Raw genomic sequence first — 7,500 nt, forward strand, 5'->3', positions numbered from 1 at the left:
CACAACTTGCAGACTTGTTTACGCTGCTGTGCGTTTTTGTTGCCGATCTTACTTTGATACCTGACGGTTTTTTACTTTTTCATTACCGTATATTTTTACTTTTCCCTCACTCAACTTTTTTCATTCAACTTTTTCACCCCGGAGGTTTTATCTGGACATGGTTCGTCAGGACTTCAAACAGCCGAAGCTAAGTAACATTAACATGATGCCTTCTAATTGCAGTCGTTGTACTTATAATATACAGGAGAACGATCGCCTTACGGCAAGGATAGCTGTGCTGCAAGCCCAGCTTCAGCGCGATCGTTAGGCAAGGGTAATTTCAGTGTAGGAAAGGATGAAACAGCGTCTGTGCCACCAGTAAGTACAGATAGTAACGTTAGTATAAACCCCCTCGCCACGGTCCCCGCGGCCGGACATCTTTCTCATGGCTTCTGGAGGGAAACGCTGTAGGAATGCTCAACCGGTGTCGCTTATTCAGCCGACAGAAACTTTCAACCGGTTCTCCCCATTAAGCGAGTCGGAGTCGGAGGCCGAGACTTCTCTGGTCTCTACTCCTCCCGTTGTGGGGTCTGAGACGCCGACGGCTCCCACCATTAGCTCTGACAAATTGAAAACCCTAGTCATTGGCGACTCCATTACCCGCAGTATTAGACTTAAAACTAATCATCCAGCGATCATACACTGTTTACCAGGGGGCAGGGCTACCGGCGTTAAGGCTAATCTAAAGGCGGTGCTGGCTAAAGCTAAAACTGGCGAGTGTAGAGAGTATAGAGATATTGTTATCCACGTCGGCACCAACGATGTTAGGATGAAACAGTCAGAGGTCACCAAGCGCAACATAGCTTCAGCGTGTAAATCAGCTAGAAAGATGTGTCGGCATCGATTAATTGTCTCTGGCCCCCTCCCAGTTAGGGGGAGTGATGAGCTCTACAGCAGAGTCTCACAACTCAATCGCTGGTTGAAAACTGTTTTCTGCCCCTCCCAAAAGATAGAATTTGTAGATAATTGGCCCTCTTTCTGGGACTCACCCACAAACAGGACCAAGCCTGGCCTGTTGAGGGTGACGGACTCCATCCTAGCTGGAGGGGTGCTCTCATCTTATCTACGAACATAGACAGGGCTCTAACTCCTCTAGCTCCACAATGAAATAGGGTGCAGGCCAGGCAGCAGGCTGTTAGCCAGCCTGCCAGCTTAGTGGAGTCTGCCACTAGCACAGTCAGTGTAGTCAGCTCAGCTTTCCCCATTGAGACCGTGTCTGTGCCTCGATCTAGGTTGGGCAAAATTAAAAATGGCGGTGTTCGCTTTAGCAATCTCACTAGTATAAAGACCTCCTCCATTCCTGCCATTATTGAAAGAGATTGTGATACCTCACATCTCAAAATTGGGTTACTTAATGTTAGATCCCTCACTTCCAAGGCAGTTATAGTCAATGAACTAATCACTGATAATAATCTTGATGTGATTGGCCTGACTGAAACATGGCTTAAGCCTGATGAATTTACTGTGTTAAATGAGGCCTCACCCCCAGGTTACATTAGTGACCATACCCCCGTGCATCCGGCAAAGGCGGAGGTGTTGCTAACATTTACGATAGCAAATTTCAATTTACAAAAAAAAAACAACAATGACGTTTTCGTCTTTTGAGCTTCTAGTCATGAAATCTATGCAGCCTACTCACTCACTTTTTATAGCTACTGTTTATAGGCCTCCTGGGCCATATGCAGTGTTCCTCACTGAGTTCCCTGAATTCCTATCGGATCTTGTAGTCATAGCAGATAATATTCTAATTTTTGGTGACTTTAACATTCACATGGAAAAGTCCACAGACCCACTCAAAAGGCTTTCGGAGCCATCATCGACTCAGTGGGTTTTGTCCAACATGTCTCTGGACCTACTCACTGCCACAGTCATACTCTGGACCTAGTTTTGTCCCATGGAATAAATGTTGTGGATCTAAATGTTTTCCTCATAATCCTGGACTATCGGACCACCATTTTATTACGTTTGCAATTGCAACAAATAATCTGCTCAGACCCCAACCAAGGAGCATTAAAAGTCGTGCTATAAATTCTCAGACAACCCAAAGATTCCTTGATGCCCTTCCAGACTGCCTCTGCCTACCCAAGGACGTCAGAGGACAAAAATCAGTTAACCACCTAACCGAGGAACTCAATTTAACCTTGCGCAATACCCTAGATGCAGTTGCACCCCTAAAAACTAAAAACATCTGTCATAAGAAACTAGCTCCCTGGTATACAGAAAATACCACGAGCTCTGAAGCAAGCTTCCAGAAAATTGGAGCGGAAATGGCGCCACACCAAACTGGAAGTCTTCCGACTAGCTTGGAAAGACAGTACCGTGCAGTATCGAAGAGCCCTTACTGCTGCTCGATCATCCTATTTTTCCAACTTAATTGAGGAAAATAAGAACAATCCGAAATTTCTTTTTGATACTGTCGCAAAGCTAACTAAAAAGCAGCCTTCGCAAATGGAGGATGGCTTTCACTTCAGCAGTAATAAATTTATGAACTTCTTTGAGGAAAAGATCATGATCATTAGAAAGCAAATTACAGACTCCTCTTTAAATCTGGGTATTCCTCCAAAGCTCCATTGTCCTGAGTCTGCACAACTCTGCCAGGACCTAGGATCAAGGGAGATACTAAAGTGTTTTAGTACTATATCTCTTGGCCGCAATGATGAAAATAATCATGGCCTCCAAACCCTCAAGCTGCATACTGGACCCTATTCCAACTAAACTACTGAAAGAGCTGCTTCCTGTGCTTGGCCCTCCTATGTTGAACATAATAAACGGCTCTCTATCCACCGGATGTGTACCAAGCTCACTAAAAGTGGCAGTAATAAAGCCTCTCTTGAAAAAGCCGAATCTTGATCCAGAAATTATAAAAAACTATCGGCCTATATCGAATCTTCCATTCCTCTCCAAAATTTTAGAAAAAGCTGTTGCACAGCAACTGACTGCCTTCCTGAAGACAAACAATGTATACGAAACGCTTCAGTCTGGTTTTAGACCCCATCATAGCACTGAGACTGCACTTGTGAAGGTGGTAAATGACCTTTTAATGACGTCAGACCGAGGCTCTGCATCTGTCCTCGTGCTCCTAGATCTTAGTGCCGCTTTTGATACCATCGATCACCACATTCTTTTGGAGAGATTGGAAACCCAAATTGGTCTACATGGACAAGTTCTGGCCTGGTTTAGATCTTATCTGTCGGAAAGATATCAGTTTGTCTCTGTGAATGGTTTGTCCTCTGACAAATCAATTGTAAATTTCGGTGTTCCTCAAGGTTCCGTTTTAGGACCACTATTGTTTTCACTATATATTTTACCTCTTGGGGATGTCATTCGAAAACATAATGTTAAATTTCACTGCTATGCAGACGACACACAGCTGTACATTTCAATGAAACATGGTGAAGCCCCAAAATTGCCCTCGCTAGAAGCCTGTGTTTCAGACATAAAGAAGTGGATGGCTGCAAACTTTCTACTTTTAAACTCGGACAAAACAGAGATGCTTGTTCTAGGTCCCAAGAAACAAAGAGATCTTCTGTTGAATCTGACAATTAATCTGGATGGTTGTACAGTCGTCTCAAATAAAACTGTGAAGGACCTCGGCGTTACTCTGGACCCTGATCTCTCTTTTGAAGAACATATCAAGACTGTTTCAAGGACAGCTTTTTTTCCATCTACGTAACATTGCAAAAATCAGAAATTTTCTGTCCAAAAATGGCGCAGAAAAATTAATCCATGCTTTTGTTACTTCTAGGCTGGACTACTGCAATGCTCTACTTTCCGGCTACCGGATAAAGCACTAAATAAACTTCAGTTAGTGCTAAATACGGCTGCTAGAATCCTGACTAGAACCAAAAAATTTGATCATATTACTCCAGTGTTAGCCTCCCTACACTGGCTTCCTGTTAAGGCAAGGGCTGATTTCAAGGTTTTACTGCTAACCTACAAAGCATTACATGGGCTTGCTCCTACCTATCTTTCCGATTTGGTCCTGCCGTACATACCTACACGTACGCTACGGTCACAAGGCAGAGCCTCCTAATTGTCCCTAGAATTTCTAAGCAAACGGCTGGAGGTAGGGCTTTCTCCTATAGAGCTCCATTTTTATGGAATGGTCTGCCTACCAATGTGAGAGACGCAGACTCAGTCTCAACCTTTAAGTCTTTACTGAAGACTTATCTCTTCAGTAGGTCCTATGATTAAGTATAGTCTGGCCCAGGAGTGTGAAGGTGAACGGAAAGGCTGGAGCAACGAACCGCCCTTGCTGTCGCTGCCTTGCCGGTTCCCCTCTTTCCACTGGGATTCTCTGCCTCTAACCCTTTTACAGAGGCTGAGTCACTGGCCTACTGGTGTTCTTCCATGCCGTCCATGGGAGGGGTGCGTCACTTGAGTGGGTTGAGTCACTGACGTGGTCTTCCTGTCTGGGTTGGCGCCCCCCCTTGGGTTGTGCCATGGCGGAGATCGTTGTGGGCTATACTCGGCCTTGTCTTAGGACGGTAAGTTGGTGGTTGGAGACATCCCTCTAGTGGTGTGGGGGCTGTGCTTTGGCAAAGTGGGTGGGGTTATATCCTGCCTGTTTGGCCCTGTCCGGGGGTATCATCGGATGGGGCCACAGTGTCTTCTGATCCCTCCTGTCTCAGCCTCCAGTATTTATGCTGCAGTAGTTTATGTGTCGGGGGGCTAGGGTCAGTCTGTTACATCTGGAGTATTTCTCTTGTCTTATCCGGTGTCCTGTGTGTATTTAAATATGCTCTCTCTAATTCTCTCTTTCTCTCTTTCTGTCTTTCTCTCGGAGGACCTGAGCCCTAGGACCATGCCTCAGGACTACCTGGTATGATGACTCCTTGCTGTCCCCAGTCCACCTGGCCGTGCTGCTGCTCCAGTTTCAACTGTTCTGCCTGCGGCTATGGAACCCTGACCTGTTCACCGGACGTGCTTGTTGCACCCTCGACAACTACTATGATTATTATTATTTGACCATGCTGGTCATTTATGAACATTTTAACATTTTAACATTTTGACCATGTTCTGTTATAATATCCACCCTGCACAGCCAGAAGAGGACTGGCCACCCCTCATAGCCTGGTTCCTCTCTAGGTTTCTTCCTAGGTTTTTGGCCTTTCTAGGGAGTTTTCCTAGGGAGTTTTTCCTAGCCACCGTGCTTCTTTCACATGCTTTGCTTGCTGTTTGGGGTTTTAGGCTGGGTTTCTGTACAGCACTTTGAGAATATCAGCTGATGTACGAAGGGCTATATAAAAATAAATTTGATTTGATTTTGATTTTGATTTGATTTGAATCCTTGTTGTTACTACAGACTACTGATCCAAGGCTCCTAATAGTGGTGAATCCTTGTTGTTACTACAGACTACTGATCCAAGGCCCCTAATAGTGGTGAATCCTTGTTGTTACTACAGACTACTGATCCAAGGCCCCTAATAGTGGTGAATCCTTGTTGTTACTACAGACTACTGATCCAAGGCTCCTAATAGTGGTGAATCCTTGTTGTTACTACAGACTACTGATCCAAGGCCCCTAATAGTGGTGAATCCTTGTTGTTACTACAGACTACTGATCCAAGGCTCCTAATAGTGGTGGATCCTTGTTGTTACTACAGACTACTGATCCAAGGCTCCTAATAGTGGTGAATCCTTGTTGTTACTACAGACTACTGATCCAAGGCCCCTAATAGTGGTGAATCCTTGTTGTTACTACAGACTACTGATCCAAGGCTCCTAATAGTGGTGAATCCTTGTTGTTACTACAGAACAGACTACTGATCCAAGGCCCCTAATAGTGGTGAATCCTTGTTGTTACTACAGACTACTGATCCAAGGCTCCTAATAGTGGTGAATCCTTGTTGTTACTACAGACTACTGATCCAAGGCTCCTAATAGTGGTGGATCCTTGTTGTTACTACAGACTACTGATCCAAGGCTCCTAATAGTGGTGGATCCTTGTTGTTACTACAGACTACTGATCCAAGGCTCCTAATAGTGGTGAATCCTTGTTGTTACTACAGACTACTGATCCAAGGCCCCTAATAGTGGTGAATCCTTGTTGTTACTACAGACTACTGATCCAAGGCTCCTAATAGTGGTGAATCCTTGTTGTTACTACAGAACAGACTACTGATCCAAGGCCCCTAATAGTGGTGAATCCTTGTTGTTACTACAGACTACTGATCCAAGGCTCCTAATAGTGGTGAATCCTTGTTGTTACTACAGACTACTGATCCAAGGTTCCTAATAGTGGTGAATCCTTGTTGTTACTACAGACTACTGATCCAAGGTTCCTAATAGTGGTGAATCCTTGTTGTTACTACAGACTACTGATCCAAGGTTCCTAATAGTGGTGAATCCTTGTTGTTACTACAGACTACTGATCCAAGGTTCCTAATAGTGGTGAATCCTTGTTGTTACTACAGACTACTGATCCAAGGTTCCTAATAGTGGTGAATCCTTGTTGTTACTACAGACTACTGATCCAAGGCTCCTAATAGTGGTGAATCCTTGTTGTTACTACAGAACAGACTACTGATCCAAGGCCCCTAATAGTGGTGAATCCTTGTTGTTACTACAGACTACTGATCCAAGGCTCCTAATAGTGGTGAATCCTTGTTGTTACTACAGACTACTGATCCAAGGCTCCTAATAGTGGTGAATCCTTGCTGTTACTACAGAACAGACTACTGATCCAAGGCTCCTAATAGTGATGAATCCTTGTTGTTACTACAGACTACTGATCCAAGGCCCCTAATAGTGGTGAATCCTTGTTGTTACTACAGACTACTGATCCAAGGCTCCTAATAGTGGTGAATCCTTGTTGTTACTACAGACTACTGATCCAAGGCTCCTAATAGTGGTGAATCCTTGTTGTTACTACAGACTACTGATCCAAGGCCCCTAATAGTGGTGAATCCTTGTTGTTACTACAGACTACTGATCCAAGGCTCCTAATAGTGGTGAATCCTTGTTGTTACTACAGACTACTGATCCAAGGATCCTAATAGTGGTGAATCCTTGTTGTTACTACAGAACAGACTACTGATCCAAGGCCCCTAATAGTGGTGAATCCTTGTTGTTACTACAGACTACTGATCCAAGGCTCCTAATAGTGGTGAATCCTTGTTGTTACTACAGACTACTGATCCAAGGCCCCTAATAGTGGTGAATCCTTGTTGTTACTACAGACTACTGATCCAAGGCTCCTAATAGTGGTGAATCCTTGTTGTTACTACAGACTACTGATCCAAGGATCCTAATAGTGGTGAATCCTTGTTGTTACTACAGAACAGACTACTGATCCAAGGCCCCTAATAGTGGTGAATCCTTGTTGTTACTACAGACTACTGATCCAAGGCCCCTAATAGTGGTGAATCCTTGTTGTTACTACAGACTACTGATCCAAGGCCCCTAATAGTGGTGAATCCGTGTTGTTACTACAGAACAGACTACTGATCCAAGGCCCCTA

Source organism: Salmo salar, unplaced genomic scaffold, assembly GCF_905237065.1.
Source record: "Salmo salar unplaced genomic scaffold, Ssal_v3.1, whole genome shotgun sequence".
Classification (NCBI taxonomy): Eukaryota; Metazoa; Chordata; class Actinopteri; order Salmoniformes; family Salmonidae; genus Salmo; species Salmo salar.